Source organism: Microcebus murinus, chromosome X (assembly GCF_040939455.1).
Source record: "Microcebus murinus isolate Inina chromosome X, M.murinus_Inina_mat1.0, whole genome shotgun sequence".
NCBI classification, from domain to species: Eukaryota; Metazoa; Chordata; class Mammalia; order Primates; family Cheirogaleidae; genus Microcebus; species Microcebus murinus.
Window position 1 is genome coordinate 61,333,804 of NC_134136.1, and position 18,039 is coordinate 61,351,842.

Sequence of the window (18,039 nt, forward strand, 5' to 3'; positions counted from 1 at the left end):
GGTGTAGAAATCTCCTGTGATTATGGAGTTATTATTAATCCATTTCCTTAGCTCCAGTAAGGTTTGCTTTATGAATCTGGGTGCACCTAAGTTGAGTGCATATATATTTAAAATTGTTATTTCTTCTTGTTGAACTGTGCCCTTCACCATTATATAATGACCCTCTTTGTCTTTCACTACTTTTGTTGGTTTAAAAACTAAATCGTCTGAAATTAGAACTGCCACACCAGCCTTCTTTTGGCTTCCATTTGCTTGGAATATTGATCTCCACCCTTTTATTTTTAGTCTATATGCATCCTTGCAGGTTAGATATGTTTCCTGAAGACAGCATATACTTGGCCTGTATTTTCTTATCCATTTAGCCAGCCTATGTCTCTTGAGTGGAGAGTTTAAGCCATTCACATTTATTGAGAGAATTGATAGGTAAGGTAGATTACTGTTCATTCTGTTGGGTTGGAATTTGTTGCTATGATTTCTTTCTTGAGCCATTGTAATATCTGGCCTTTAATATCTTTGGGTTTTGGTTGTTTTTATATTCGTGGGTTATTATTATGATGTTCTGTGCGTAACACTGTTTTAAGTACTTCTTGTAGGGCTGGTCTTGTCTTGGTGAATTCTCTGAGCTTTTGCTTGTCTGAGAATGTTTTTATTTCTCCCTCATATATGAAGCTTAGTTTTGCAGGGAATAATATTCTAGGCTGGGCATTGTTTTGTTTCAAAAGAGTGAGAATGGGACCCCAGTCTCTCCTTGCTTGTAAAGTCTCATTAGAGAAGTCTGATGTTATTCGAATTGGCTTTCCCTTGTATGTTACTTGCTTCTTTTGTCTTACAGCTCTTAGAAGGGCCTCTTTAGTTGATACTTTGGTTTGTCAGATGACTGCATGTCGTGACGTCTTCCTGTTTGCGTTGAGTCTCCCAGGGGTCCTCTGAGCTTCTTGAACTTGTATATCAACATTTTGAGCAAGGCCTGGGAAATTTTCCTCTATTATATCTTCAAACAGCTTGTCCAACCCTTGAGTGTTGTCTTCTTCCCCTTCTTGTAACCCTATGACCCTCTCATTAGGTTTCTTCACATAATCCCACAGCTCTTGTAGGCTTTGCTCTTTTCTCTTGTTTCTCTGCTCTATTTCTGTGACTGATTTATTTAATTGGAGGGTGTTATCTTCAAGCTCTGAGATTCTTTCTTCTGTTTGATCTACCCTGCTCTTGAGACTTTCCACTGTATTTTGTAGTTCCTTGAATTGACTCTTCATTTCCAGGAGTTTGGTTACACTTTTCTTCATTGTGTCTATTTCTTTTCCCATATCCTGGAGGCTTTTTGTGGTTTCTTTGTGTTGGTCATTGAGTTGTTGTTGCAGCTGGGTGAGTGTTCTTATGATCCACATACGAAATTCCTCTTCTGTCATATTGGTTGCCTGATTTTGGTTGGTGTCCGTTTCTAGGGGGCTGGTGCTCCTCTTTGGGGGTGTATTTTCCGTTTGGTTCTTCATATTTCATGAGCTCTTTCGCTGATTTCTTCCCATGTCGATCAGTTGTTGTTTCTTTCTTTAAGTTATTGTTTGGGTATTCACAAACCTTGTTTAGGTTCTGAGGCGTTAGGTGGTGTCTGTGGGTGAAATTGGACCACTCCCAGTATATTGAGTCAGTGGGTGCTGTGGAAAGGCTTTGCAAGATGCCGTCCCTGTCAGTAGGTGGCGTTTGCTTGGAGGAACAGGCTATACTGTTGATTTTTTGTCCTGTTAACAGCTCTTGTTCTGGGCGGAGCTGGGTTGGGTAAGCCTGCCCTCAGGCCGTTAGCAGGGGGTCAAAGTTCTGTTCTCTGCTTCCAGGGAAAGCTGTCAGGGCGGGGCTGGAATGGTCCTGCTCAGCCAGAAAGTCTGTGTGTGGGGGTGGGGCTGTCTGAGACCCCAAGTCTGGAGCGGGCCTCGCCTCTTTACACCCTCTCCAACTCCGCACCTACTCCTGGGCCTCTGCCAGCAGGCCAGACCACAAGCCACCAGGCCTCCCCGGACTGTGATGCCGGCGGGGAGGTTCCCTGCACAGGAACACCACCTGGGTTGGGCGCACGGCCTCCTCCTGGGAGGAGGGTTGCCCTCTAGGACACTGATCTGCCCCTGGAGGCACACATACCTCAGTAGGCTGTTCACGTATAACCCTTCTGTGCCCCGGGCAATGCTAGCCCTCGGTGCAGGGGATCTGGTCTGCAGGTCCAACCTCTGGGTCCCAGAGTTCAAACCGTAACCCCACCAGGGAGAGGATTTCCGGTCCCAATTCACCCACAGAGAGCCCAAGCTGGGTCTATGTCTCTCAGCCTCTGAATCGGCACTGTTCTCCTGGGAGCAGGGTGCCAGCAGCACCTGGGAGGGCAGGCGGGTAGGGAGCTCACACTCTGAGTTCCCCTGAGTCAGGTTTAGGATCCCAAACGGGAAGGTCCCGTTCCCTGGAGGTGCCTCCGGCTGGTGGCTGTATTGTCTCTCTGGGCAGCCTCGGGTAGGATCGGCGGAGGGGAGGAGGAGGCAATATGGCGCCTGCCGCGCGGCTCGGGTCCGTGCACACGGAGGTGCCCGGAGGAAGTTGGGAACCTGGCGCCACGTCTGCTACAGGCTCATGCTGGCTGGCGGCGGCGGTCTCTGGCTGGCTGCCGCAGGTCTCTCCACCCGCTCGGGAGCCCACCAGCAGTCCCTAATGCAGGGGAGGGGAAACAGCAAATCCACCTACCCTTGCCGCTGGTCTCAGGGCTGCTCCGGTGGTCTCAGCCTCCAGTTCTCCTCCGCAGACTCCTCCCGTGGAGTCTCCCCGGGTCTCAGGTACCCCTCCTTCCAGCCCTTGTCTGCTGTATGCTCGTCTTCTTGCTTCTTTCCTCTAATTTCTGCTAGAATCTGTCTTTTCTGCAGAGACCCTCTGTCTGGCGGTGTTATTCGTCCGCAATCTTGCTCCGCCCCCCGGATATCTCCTTTTTTATTCCTGATGGAGCTTATTAGAGATTTCTCTTTTCTGCTTTTCGTTAGCTTAGCCAATGGTGTGTCAATTTTGTTTATTTTTTCAAAGAACCAACTTTTGGTTTCATTAATCTCCTGAATAGCTTCCCTGTTTTCAATTTCGTTTAGTTCTGATTTGATCTTGATGATTTCACTTCTTCTTCTGGGTTTGGGGTTGGCCTGTTCTTCTTTTTCCAGCTCCTTGAGTCGTTTCATTAGATTGTCTATTTGTGATCTTCTTGTCTTTTGGTTATAGGCATTTATGGATATAAACTTTCCTCTAAGAACTGCTTTAGCTGTGTCCCAGAGGAGTTGATAACTTGTCTCTCCATTGTCATTTTCTTCATAGAATTGTTTTATTTCTGTCTTGATTTCTTCATTTATGAAGTAATCATTTAGTAGGAGGTTGTTTAATTTCCACGTTTTTGTGTAGAAATGTGAGTTTCTGTTAGGGTTGATTTCTACTTTTATTCCACTGTGATCTGAGAAGGTACATGGTATGATTTCTATTTTTTTAAATTTCTTGAGATTTAATTTGTGTCCTAGGATATGGTCAATCTTAGAGAATGTCCAATGAGCTGATGAGAAGAACATATATTCAGTGGATTTTGGGTAGAATGTTCTGTAAATGTCAGTCAGACCCAATAGTTCTAGAGTTTTGTTTAAGTCCATTATTTCTTTATTAATTTTCTGTTTGGAGGATCTGTCTCGTGCTGTCAGTGGGGTGTTGAAATCTCCGGTGATTATGGAATTGCTATTAATCCATTTGCTTAGCTCCAGTAAGGTTTGCTTTATGAATCTGGGTGCACCTAAGTTGGGTGCATAAATATTTAAAATTTTTATTTCTTCTTGTTGAACTGTGTCCTTCACCATTATGTAATGACCCTCTTTGTCTTTCACTACTTTTGCTGGTTTAAAAACTAAATCGTCTGAAATTAGAACTGCCACACCAGCCTTCTTTTGGCTTCCTTTTGCTTGGAATACTAATCTCCACCCTTTTATTTTTAGTCTATATTCATCCGTTCATGAGGGGAGAGTCCTTGTCACCTAATCTCCTCCCAAAGTCCCTACCTCTTTTTTTTGAATTTTTTCTTTTTTTATTTTGGCATATTATGGGGGTACAGATTTTAAGGTTTCAATAAATGCCCTTTCCCCCCTCCCTCCACAAGTCTGAGTTTCCAGCATGACCATCTCTCAGATGGGGCACATGTCACTCATTATGTATATATATACCCGCCCCCCTCTCTCCTTCCCCCTCCCCAATACCCTATTACTGTAGTACCTATGTGTCCACTTAGGTGCTACTCAGTTAATACCAGTTTGCTGGTGAATATATGTGGTGCTTGTTTTTCCATTCTTGGGATACTTCGCTTAGTACCTTCACTGTGGGGACTAACTTGCATCATAAAAATTGTGGGGGTACACCAACATTGAAATCACAGCAGAGACCAATAAGAAGGAAGTATCTTATTGGACTGCCACGACATTCAGCAACTGCAACAAATCCTGGAGAGTATTAAATGGTCTGGTAATGTTAGCTGTGATTGTTTTTGTAACATTTTGCTGGTCTATGGTCAAATATCATTTCCTTCCTTGAGCTGTTCTGTTCCATTCCAGTTCGTGAGCAAACAGGAAAACATCAGATGGTGGGAAGTGCCACGAGCATGGGCTGGCAAGGAGGGAAAGGGGGAGGTGTGGGGATGCCAGAGAAAGTATCCAGCCAAGCAAATTCTGTGCCAGGATACTGCAAACACAAAGAGCAACAAGCACAAAGAATGACATGGACTTGATTCATGTGACAAACTGCAGGTGGTCACTGTGGCTGGTGCTGGGGGCAGTGGTAGGAGAGTGAGGTTGCAGAGGTCGGCAGAGGCCAGATTGTGGGAGGCAGTTTGTTTAGCCCTAAGAGGGAAGAAATTTGTTTTTTTTTTTTTAAATCAACTAGCACTAAGGCTGGCAAGGAAACTCAAACATCACCATTATCGAAGAGAAATAACTCTTTCCACAAGAAAGTATTGCTACTGGAATCTCAGCACTTGTCCCTGAGGCTGCATCAAAAGAATGAAGACAAGTGATTTCAGGAGAAGGAAAGAGGAGTTTATTAATTTTCTGGAAAATGAGGAGGATGGAGACTCCTGTTTAAAATGCCATCATCCTAATAATAGGCAGAAATGCAGAGTTTTCACAGGGAGGTTTTCAGTTTCAGACCATTTCTGTTCAACTACAGTCGATGATTCTGATCATCTCATGTCAGTCCCATTTCTGCTGAAGACAATCCCAGAACCTCCACTCAGACAGTTGTGTTGAGCCATCTCCTGTAGCACAAAGAACAAAGGACACTGCCCCTCCAGACCACTGGCTTGGGACAGAGATGCAGGTTTTAGTTCCCAAAGAGTGAGTGAGGTTTTAAAAAGTGAGATAACATTTTTGCTGTTTTTTCAGGCCATTCTCTGTTACATATTCCTCCCGCCCCCATCAATTTCACCCTTCCATATTTATAGGAAGGGGGGGAAACGTAATCTTTGAGTTATTTTCTGTAGAATTGGGGTGATATTTTAGATGGAAGGTTTATACTGTAACGCTTTGGCAATATGTGTATGGCAATAGAATACCAGCAAAAAACATTCATCAACAATAATTGCAACAGTGAGGACTAAGGAGGCAAAATGGACTGTCGCCTTATATACAATCAATGTCTGATACAGGGCTGGGTTCGAAAGAAACATAGACCTCTGAGTACAGAACTATTGGTTGCACCCTGTAGGTGATCTGACAGACCAGCTTTTGTAACTTCAGAAATACTTGCAGTGAACCAGGTTTAGGAGGACAAGCCAGCAGTAGGTAGATCGACAGAAGACACAATAGCCTAGGGAAATCTTCACTAAGGTGTTGTCCCTCTATCCTAGAGACAAAACAAATAATCAAAGAAGGTTAGTAAAAATATCAACTTTTTAAATGGTTTCCCTTATTAAAAGCAGATACTTTAGATTGCCTAAAGGCTGGCCCCTCTACTTGGTGCTTGGGTCCTCTTCTTCCATGGGACACCTCTTTACTATGGTATGATGGACCCACGGTTTTATTTTTGACAGTTTTAATGACCTGTTAGAGACACTTGATAGAGTCTCTTTCTCTTTTTTGTTTCCGACCGGGACAGAGACTTGAAATAGGCAAACTCATGTATAGCGTTAGCACCTGACTCACTCATTTGACATGTTGTTTTACTCTGTTGTTTTTACTCATGGTTATATTATTATATATCCCTCGGGGTGTTAGGAAGAGTCTCTCATAAACTCTGTTCTGATGCTTGACGAAGCCTGTTTATAGGGGTACCCTTATCTGGAGGACAAGTGGCAATATCTTATCTCAATTTCCTGTATCAATTTCAAGATGTATGTAATTTTCATTCTAGATGTAGGGGGTTGTTTATTTGGTGGGTTAACTTCAATATGAAAGAATGTCTATTATTATTCTACATAGAGGAGGGGAGCCTATGAATATCATAAGGACCTAAGGGATCATTGAGTCTACCGTGTCTTGCCTTGGAGAATTGGTGTACCCGGTTCACACTGGGGTCCACATTAAACATTTGTGGGCGACCACAGAACACTGTGCAACAGATCCAGGTTCAGATGACGGGAAACAAATTTCCCCTGATGGGCACTTTCATGTAGTACCCAAACATGGTGATACTTGGAGCTGTCCAGTGTCACCTTAGCTGTCTGTCTATGGTGTCCATTACCACCATGTCATTTTCTATCTACTTGGCCTCTTTTCCTGGACTGCGGATGTGCATTATCCCATCATCCTCTGAAGCTTGTTCCCGTTCTGCACTGACGTATGTGCCTCGTGCCAGCAGCTCCTTGTAGGAGCCCATTTTGGAGCTTCAGGCACTCTCTCCACCTGCGGAGGAAAAGCCTTTACCCAGCCTGAAAAGGTATCTATTAGTACAAGTTCAGGCATCTGAATGAAATTGCTAGCCACTGTAAGTGTTCTTTTGTTTCTTTGGTTCTTGTTTTTGTTGTTCTTGGACCACCCCGAGCACATAAACAATTTGTTGTAAGCAGGGTCTTTCCGAATGAGGATTCATCAAACCATTAAAGCAACACATAGACAGTCCAAGGTACACAGGGTCCTTCCTAATGAGGTGCCCCCAAATCCATTAAGGCATCGCATCTATAATGTGTGTATTCATGTACGTGCCTCACAAGAGGCCAAATCAAGGTTTCGGGCCTGAGAATGAGTCCATGAGAATTCTGCCTCCACTTAACTGTGGCATCCGAATTATAACAGTCACAGTCTTTACTTTCTAAGTGAATCTAAATCTAGCCTGAGTATCAAGGCCCCAGAGAACAGATCATCTCCAGTGGCCTCCTTAGCAGCTCTGCCAGTCACCTTTCTTTGGCCATGTTGGCCACCTGCTTGGGCTCAGCCATGGCCTGTTTCAAGGCCATTATTTTTTTTTTTTATTTTTTTTTTTTTTTGAGACAGAGTCTCGCTTTGTTGCCCAGGCTAGAGTGAGTGCCGTGGCGTCAGCCTAGCTCACAGCAACCTCAAACTCCTGGGCTCGAGCGATCCTTCTGCCTCAGCCTCCCGAGTAGCTGGGACTACAGGCATGTGCCACCATGCCCGGCTAATTTTTTATATATATATCAGTTGGCCAATTGATTTCTTTCTATTTATAGTAGAGACGGGGTCTCGCTCTTGCTCAGGCTGGTTTCGAACTCCTGACCTTGAGCAATCCGCCCGCCTCGGCCTCCCAAGAGCTAGGATTACAGGCGTGAGCCACAGCGCCCGGCCTCAAGGCCATTATTTTAACCACTATGAGACGGCAGTGATCGGCCGGGAAATCTTGCCCACAGCCGGCACTCATAGTCTGCACGATAGTTTGTGCTGTGCATTGATGAAAAATCCGTTGTGCTGTTGTGAGATGAGGAAATCTTAAAAGCACTGAAAGCTTGTTTTACTTTACAGGCAGCTTTACTTGTAAAGTAAATCAGAATAGGTAACATATACATATATGTTTTCATTACGTTATTTTTAAATGTTCACAATGTGATTTTGATAAATGAAAAATTAGATATTAGCCTTCATATCATGGCTGTCAGCTAAAGTCATTGTGCGTGTTCATCTGTGGCTATCGACTATAGTTGACACTCATACCAAAGTGGTTAATGGCATACTGAATATCTTTATTTTCTGTCATCAGGAGACTACCCCTTTTTTAATGATTTTATTTTTTTTTTTGAGACAGACTCTCACTCCGTTGCCCAGTATACAGTGCTATGGCATCAGCCTAGCTCACAGCAACCTCAAACTCCTGGGCTCAAGTGATCCTTCTGCCTCCGTCTCCGAAGTAGCTGGGACTACAGGCATGCACCACTATGCCTGGCTAATTTTATCTATATATTTCTAGTTGGCCAATTAAATTCCTTCAATTTTTTGTAGAGACGGGGTCTCGCTCTTGCTCAGACTGGTTTCCTACTCATGACCTTGAGCGATCCTCCCACCTCTGCCTCCCAGAGTGCTAGGATTACAGGTGTGAGCCACCGCGCCCAGCCTTTAATGGTCGTACGAGCATATACTATCAAAAAACTTATTTGGAGTCTATATAAATGTTTGTCTTTTTCCCTCTGGATAACTTTTCTGGTTAAAGCCACTAGCTCAGCTTTCTCGGCCAAAGTCCCAGGTGGCAGTGCCACTGTCATGGTCATCACATAACCAGCCCTTCGTTGTCCATAAAGCTGTCCCTGTCATTGAAAAGATCCCAGTCTTGCTCTGACATTGGCTGATCTGACGGATCTATCCTGCTAGAACACACAGTCTCTAGAACCTCTACACAGTCATATTGTAAAGACTCATTCTCGTTGGCTGGCAGAAAGGTAGCAGGATTGAGAGAGACACAGTCTTTAATAACAACTCAGAAGTAGCTGTTGTTACTGCCTGGAGGCAAAGAGGTCATTCTCTCACCATATTGTTTAATGGCTCTCAGAAGTATGTCACTGGCCTGGGATGTCTCCCTGCATTTAAAGCTCATTCTTTATTTGTTGTCTCATTTACGAATCAGGCAAACACACAGCAGGGGCAGTCATAAGCTGTCCCCTTAAGGGCCCCCTGTACAAACCCTTTACTATCATTCTGAAGTCTGGGATCTAGATGCCATTTCTAGGAACCCTAGATAAATAACCTGTTGTTCTTAATTCTTTTCCAATTGCAGGTTCCACAAGTCCCATTAAGCTTTTATCAAACAAGTCAGGAGAGCCCATGAGGCAACACTGGACATCTCAAGATCCTGTTATGTAAATGCAACAGAGTACCATTCAAGTTTCTCAGCCCCTGTTTGCATATCTACAGCTTTGTCCTGGCTGGGCATAGCTGGTGCCTGGGGCTGGGGCAGTGGCCAGGAAGGGGTCTTAATTTCTTTTTCTGTAAATTGAAATTGACACCAAACCTTTTCGAGGAAAATTATGAGGAGTGCCAGGACTAAAATTTAATTGCATGCTCTGAAGATGAACATGTAAAATTAAATGCCAAACAATATTCAATCTTGGCTGCCAAGACTGACTACCAGACAGCCACAGTGGCTGTAAGTAACAAGCACACAGCAGGACAATTCATTTTCAAATATATACAACGAAAATACTCTCACTTCAAGACTACTTATGGAACATGGGCAAAATCAAGATGAAACAAATTCAAATCACTGCAATGACATGAAAACAACCCATGCCATTATATGGTAAAATAAAACAAGAAATAGGATTCCTGGGTACTTGATTACTTTCAGAGACTTAAAGCAAAAAGCTCTTGAAAACCAGAATGCTATTTCCATTTTTTCTAAAATGCGAATAACACCAGCTTTCTTCTGCAAAATGCATTAAAAGCATCAGAACCATACTTAGTTGATACAACGATTATTAAATAAACATATTCTATATAAATGCAGAACAGTGTCGACAGCAGCTGAAGGCCATTCTCAGTAGTGCGTGACCAAACCCTCAGCTGACCAGGCCACCCAACTCCTCATTTGAAATTATCAAGATTTGTTTTTTCTTTTGAAGACAACATATAGAGAAGACCAATTCCAAAATTTAACCAAAAAATGTATTACATGCACAGTCATGTTAAAGAAACACAAAATACCACTCAAAGGCAGCTAACGATTGTCAGTTGTCATAATCCCAAGTACATTCCCTCAGCGTGTGATTTAATACTTTCCTCCTTTTCAGGTCAAAAACAATAGAAATATGGTCTCTGAAAAGAAATCTCCAGAAAACAGCCAAGACCAAGATTTTAAAAAGTACCCTTCCACAATATCCACCCAATGACTTTGTAAAACAAAGTCAAAATCAGGCCGCTGGTGGCCACCGTGCAATTCTGGACCAACATTGTCTCACCCAACAACATCAGTTGATTCCTTTTTTTTGAGACAGTGTCTCACTCCATTGCCCTGAATAGAGTGCGGTGTCGTCACCCTAGCTCACAGCAACCTCAAACTCCTGGGCTCAAGCAATCCTGCTCCCTCAGCCTACCGAGTACCTTGGACTACAGGTATTCGCCACCATGCCTGATTAATTTCTTCTATGTATATTTTTTGTTGTATAGATAATTTATTTCTGTTTTGAGTAGAGACAGGGTCTCGCTCTCGCTCAGTCTGGTCTCGAACTCCTGAGCTCAAGGTATCCTTCCCCTCGGCCTCTCAGAGTGCTAGGATTACAAGGGTTAGCAACCATGCCTGGCCACAAGTAACTCTTACATCATACAAAGTATCAGGTATTGCCCCAGAAGTTGCCTCCATTTGAAGGGGCTGAGGCCTTTTATACCCTTTGGGCCTGGCTAGGGACTTTGGGCAGGAAGACCTAGGGATTTTCCACTGTGACCTTGGGTGGTCATTGAGAAACAGGAGGGGCTGGCGGTATTTGCAGAACCCAGGAGCCCAAATGTTCTTATCCAGGTGGACATCTGGGTGTGGTTCCTCTCAGTGGGGCCTGGCAGTTTTGTCCTTGGTGAGTCTGGTCTCCTGAGCCTTTTCTTTTTTGAACTAGGAAATGGAGGGGGCCTGCCAACAACCTTGTATCTAACCCCGAATTCCATCCAGAATTTCTTGTGACTCTATGTCCTTTAGTACCACTGGCCCCAAACTCTCGTGTTGAGCAATAGAGCTCTCATGGGGCAGATGAGAAGGGCTGCTCATCTTCTTTACTGCACCAACACGAAATGCGTGGGTTGTGCAGACATACTCCTTAGCCACGCCCATCACTAGGTCTTATTTTGGGGTAGGGCTTATACTGCATAAATTGGTAGAAATCCTGCTAGGGCTTATTTTATAGGTAGGTCTTATTTTGGGGGACACATGGTAGTTAAATAATACGTCTTTGCTCATGTTGTTATCACCTACGTATCTCTGACAATCCCTCAATGTCCACATCTAATACTCATGACTTTGCACAATCAAAACAAAATGTTTTTTGTCATGTCTGGTTTTGGAAATCTTGCTCACCCACTGGATGCATGCCCAGCAGAGGATCCTCTCAGACACAATGTATTGCACATTTATAAGGTTGTGACAGTTGTAGTCCAATTGTGCATGAGAAACCTCTGACAAATTTTTAAATAGACTTTAAAAATCTCAGAGTATGTCCATTTCCTGATGCCGTTCTCAAAATGGGGACTTAAGACTTTTCTTTAAATTTTAATATCTACCAGAGAATCATGAATATTGTAATTTATATTTCTCTAAAAATAGAGAAGAGGAATTTATTTACTTACAGCCTAATTCATTTGCTCAAAGCTGTGAATGGAAGTACTTCATCAACTAATATTCACATTAATGATTTATATTTACTTCTCTTCCTTTATAAGATTCTTCCCACTCCTCAATTCTCATGAATAGTATGGCTGTTTTTCTGCATTCTAGTATCAGGTTTTACAATTCACTGTGAATCTCCTCAGGAAAAATAATGCTTTACTGTCTTTCACCTGTAGCTGTTTGAATAATGTTTGAATGAAAATGCTATTAAATATTCAATGGTCATCTGCGACTTTTCATTGTGTTACCTCATTAGGACTCAGGCCCATGTATCAGTTGGTCAGCAGCAATGATGGGGCCCAGGGACCCTCGAATTTATGGAAAGTGTGTGAAATGTGGGCAGTCTCATTTAGGGGACTGTGCCATTAGCCTGTAAGTTTTGTTTAACTCGTGGTACTGTCAGAATTGCACTGCACACTCCTCCCATTCATGACAAGGGGCCCACCCTCCTAGAACCAGACGGCTGGAATGGGGCATATGGCCGATCAGGTCCTATCCTCTCTGACCCGGGCTCAATAGTCCAGGTCCACTCCTCTGGGACATGGAACAGGCAACAGTGGTTGATTCTCACCAGTAACAGCAATGGTAGCCCAGGGCTGACCCAAATCACCTGCTAGAATCTGTAGGGAAACTCAGAACCCTCACTAGAGACCAGACTCCACAGCTCTCCTGGACCACATTTGTGGCCAGATACCTGGCGCAGACTGTGCCAGGTGAGCTTCTGTGTCCCTGGGAAATAGACAGATAGACAGGTAGACACCTAGATCTGTAGAGAGAGACACAGGCAGAAGGGCAGACAGGCAGGAAGGTAGGGAGGACAGCAGGGCCAAACCAGCTACACAGGATCAGCTGTCTCCACTCCCTCTGCCATGAGGACACTTTTGCCCTGGATACTTCTTGGACACGCACAGTTTTCCCCCGCCCTGAGCATGCCCTCACTCTGAACTCGGGCCCTGGCCAAAATCCCTCCCACAGTGCCTGGAGGGTCAACTATCAATGTGCTGAGATTTTACCCTGCAAATGCTTGTCAGAGAGGGCACTCAATGCATTGAAGTCCCTGACATTCCTGGGGTGGGGATGACAATCATAAAAAGGGTGGAGAAAGGAACACTGAAGGGGTAGGACACATAGCAGTCCCTCCTTGGCACTGGCTGCGACCCACACACTAGTTCCCGTCTATCTTGGGACCACATTTAAGAAAAACGGAGAGGTGGAAGGGGAGAAGGGAACTCCTAAGGCTAATGGAGAGGCCTGTGCCTGGGAGCAATGAGACAGCCTCACCCTCCACTGGAATGGGGGAGCGCTGTGCGTGCACACACATCATGTTTATCGCGGCTAAGTGTATACACGCACAGAATGGGCACCAGGAATGCTATGCTGAGTGCCACGGTGTCCAGTGTCTAAAGGAAGTTCTCATTCATTTTCATTATTTACCTGCCAGGGCAATAGATATGTAGGGGGAATATATAGTCTGGCATGTATGAAGCACTCAAAAAATGGAGGCAATTACCAACATACCTCAGGACTTCTCAGTTCCAAAAGACCTTCTTGTTCTGAGAACACACGACCTACCCATTCATATTTGACAGTCTCGAGTGGAAAATACATGTGAACATTCCCACCTCTCTTTTCACCCAAATCTCACCAGTTGTCTCTACTTTTCACCTTGCTGAAAAGATGAATAGTTGGACGGAGTAGCTAACAGTCTAAGGGGCAACCCATACTTAATAGAAGCCAATAATAGTGGGGATAAAAATAAAGTTCCAGCTGCTCCATGGGATCTGGAGAGGAGGTTCCTTGAATTCTGAGGCGGGACATGAGATGTTTCAGCTCTGTAGACTGAAAGACAACACTAGAGTTGTTCAGAGCCTTAGCTCAGGATCTCTATGACAAAGCAGGGAGAGGCACATGCCCAACCACTCAATGTGGCACATGCACAGGTAGGACGGGCTACCATACTCTCCTTGTCCTTCCCTGTAGGGGACACTTAATACCCACAAGGCCTAAGCTGCCTAAGGAAGATAAAATGTATCTGAAAATTCTCTGGGAATGGAGACCCTGATCCTTACTACTTACTGGAACTGCTAATTCATAAAATGCTGAGATATTTCTCAGCTTAACAAAGGATACATAATGGTAATTAATTGGAAATTTGACACATTGAGAAGAGTACTGATATTTTCAAGGAACAGATGATGCTCAGAAGCATCACCCCTTTTACCTGTCTCCATTCAAAGGAAGGTTGTGTGATACAAGGACACATTTCTAAGACTGGAGGACCAAGATTTTAGGCAGGCAGGAGTGAGAATGAACTGCCTGCTCACTCTTCCAGTTTTTGTCCTCATGACTTCTGAACTGTGTCCTGCAGAACCTTACTGCTCACTCAACCTCTGCCTTACCCTTACTGTGATCAGGAGATGCCCCTGTCACCCACACAATATCCAAATACAGACTTGTGTTCTTCAGATCACCTTGTATATGGTGATCTTCAACAGATCACCTTGTATAAGGAGGTATCAGATCACTTACTTCCGTTCTTGTTTTAACAATGGGAGAACTTAAGACTTGGCCTGGAAACCCTAAACCTTGCCACAAATGCCCTTACCTCAAGGTACCAGAGTATAAAGCTCATATATGTCACTCTATACATGGTAGGATGCACATGGAAGAGACATGATTCATTGATCAGGATTTCTTTCTTTTGAATAATAAAACATTCACGTGGGAGATTCTCCAAGAAACACATTTTATTATAAGAACACAAGGACCTTACAAAGTCCTAAACCAAATCAGAAAACACATTTCTTAGGCAAAGAAATGAGTATTAGTCAGCATAATTTAACATGTGGTCTGTAAAATACATTCTCTACCAAGAAAGATGGCACTAAGGAGACACAGCAGACAATAAGTCATGGTGCCTGACTGAGTGAGAAAGTAAAAAGGGAAATGAAAGTTTACACCTCGATGTTGAGAAAAGAAACTTAAACTTTCCCTTTTCTTAGAGCATTTCCCTTAGAAAACTGGCAAATGTGAAGTTCTCCATGTACCTCTCAAAAATGTCGTAAACATTTTGAAAATAAAATATATCTCTGCCACTTGTACAATCAGGAATGGACAAGGACCTGCCAATAACATAATTGGACTTCATGAGAGCTCGGTACACAGGGGACATCTTAAGGACCTGAACCCAGAAACTCATCAGGGTCCGACTACAAAAGAGGCAAATGCACAGCACAGTCAGCACCCAAGGCTCCCTATAGTTACAGGAGAAAATACTGGAATACAAAAGAGATGAGAGAATACAGTGTCCAGGAAGCATACATGAGTACCAATTAAAGCTACAGCCCATCCTGCCGAGAACTCCCTCCCACTGTTGCACTATGCAACAATATAAGTGAAGCCCCACCTACGTCTGTGGCCATTTTTCAAACATCTAGGGCAGTGCACAGAGGAGGTGACACAGCCAAGATGTCAACACACTTAAACCCACAATGACTGGGAAAGGGAAAATAAGGACCTGACCCCAGAATAAATGTATCAACTTCCCAAGGCACATATTTTCCCTATCACCTCCATCAAGGTACATTTTTGTCTTTGGTTCCCCAGCTATGCCGACCCACACGTGCTGCAAGGGAGGGGAAAGGCCACACGAGGCAGGTGCCTCCTTGAACGCTATTGCCCATCACGATATTCACCCCCAACTCCCATGTCCTCCAAACTCTCTATATTCTCCTCATGCCCAGGAGACTCCTGACATTCCTTTTAGGACCCTGGAATACCCTGAAATAGGGAGACCACCGAGCCCTCCCCTCCTCACATTGCAACTCCCTCCTGTCCTTTAACAGCGTCAGTGGCTGTAGTACTACACAAGATGCATGAATCCCTCACTGAGCTGTCTAGGACAGTCTTGAGGGTTCAGGACACTTCTCGTGCCTATGTAAACACCCTTCTGAGAAGAGCAAAGTGACTGATGGGTTAGACCACAAAGTGGTGACAGTTTACATCAGTGGACGGGAAACGTTACAGCTTCAGCTGACAGGGATATGCCCCTTTCAGCATGACCAATAAGACAGGTTAAGCTGCCATTCTGGACACCTAACATAACTCGGAATGTTCCTGGACACCAGGCTCAAGGGGAGATATGCAAAAGGATTCCAGCGTCACCAGCTTCATATTTTGGTCAGTGGCAGAACCCATGTGGATTTTCCTTCCCACCAACGTGCAGAGTATGATCAACGGAAGAGTGTAGGAAGCTAATAGAGAAATGCCTGAACAACATGCCAACTTCATTCCCACTGTCTGAAACAGGAGTTCTCATGATCCCTGGGGCACCCTTGCTGTGCATGGTCCAAACCCTTGTGTTCAGCACATTAGCATATGAGGACACAGCCTGACCACTGGCCATCAAATGTGTCTCCACTGGATTCAAAATTCTACTTGCTACAGATACTGCCGGTGAAGCTGTCTCGTTCCTGTAGGAATTTACACAAGGCTTCGGAGCCACTGGAGTGGGACAGAGGAGAGAGAGGTCAAGTAAATTGGGAGGTCCTAGCAGCAAAAGCAGTTCACTTTCATAAGTGTCTGCTAGTGAACACACCTCACTATCAGCATGAAAGACTCAGTGTTGAGACCATACAAGACAGAAATGTCCCCCAGAAACAATAACAGGTGCCTCTAAGAAGACACGCTCAGATTACCCTATGAGGCTACAATATAATAGGGGAAGGATCACATCTCCTCAAGCCATTGACATAGGGTAAAGCAGTGCATTGGGAGGCCCTATAGCAATAGCAGTTCACTTTCATCAGTCTCCACTTGTGAACACGGCTCACTATCAGCATGAAAGACTCAGTGGTGAGACCATGCAAGGGAGAAACGTACCCCAGAAAAAAACACAGGTGCTACTCAGAAGACTCCCACAGATTAATCTATGATGATACCATATAATAACACATTCCTCCAAGCCATTTGCCATAGGCTAAGGCAGTGCACCTAATTAGCCAGAAATTGTTAAGTCCTCATTAACAGGGAAGTCCAGAATGCTCATTCATAATGGACAGCCAAGTTCTGCCACGTTAATAAACTCTCATCTTTGCCCAAGAGCCAGATTTTCCCAAGTCACATTCCACAATACCCTCTGGTGCAGTGCCAGGCATGGGGAATGGCCAGAGACACTGCCTTGGACACATAAAGCCTCTGAGAACGTCCCTGCCAGAGTCCCTGAGCCTCCACCTCTCCCAGCAGCTCTGCCCAGTGCCACTGTTCCCAGCCCTTTCCCACCTAGAGTCAATAGGCCCCCGATGGAGCAACCATATGCAATGTGTCATTCCATCTTTCCTGATCAGAGAAGTCTCTATCCCTGTCTCACCCTCGAACCCCTATAATTATTCCCATCAAAGGACAGATCATCAAAGTGGCTGGGGATCCAGCCATGAAATCTATTAGTTGAAGGTGTATTGCCCTGGATTTTGAGGAGCCTTGTATTCAGCACGTATTTCTACTGCTACAAAAACACCCAGTGTGACCTCTGGATATCCACATGGACCAGAATGGACAGGAGACAGAGATTGGGGTAATTATAACTTTTTCAAGCAACAAAAACACTATTAAAAGGCCTCACAGCTTGTGATTAACACCACGGGATTCAGAACCATCTGAAGCTGGATCTTATTCCCCCTCCTAAAGGATCCTGCCTTTGTTACCATGGGAGGTTCTGTAATCATTAATGTACTCTGTAAAATGGGAATAACAGTACGTTTAACTGATGGTTTTTAGAGGATGAGGAGAGAACCCAATGAACTGAGCACAGTGGTTGGTGTTAGTGACCTTTCCATCAGTGATAGCCCTGACTTATTTCTTTAGGCATCATCACCACTACCATCAACATCATTGTCACAACCATCACCATCATTTCCAGTAGCCCAAGGTGCTTCTCAAAACGACTAGTGCTGTCCCAGTTACATGTCTAGACATGCCAAACAGGGAACCAGTCCTACAAGAAATACAATCAGTTGCATTGTTCTCCATGCCTAATGCCTACACCTGTGCCTGTGCCTTATGTTCAAGCATAGACACTTAGTCACCAGGAAGACAAGAGTTGGTATTTAAGGTGGGAGATCCAGGCCTTCAATTCTCAGGGCTAACATTGTGCCTCAAAAGTAACAAACAGTATCAAAGGCTTTTTTCAAATTTCTCAGTGCAAAACCAGAAATTTACTTCCTAAATAGCCATGACATGGGTCGGAAGCTACAAAAT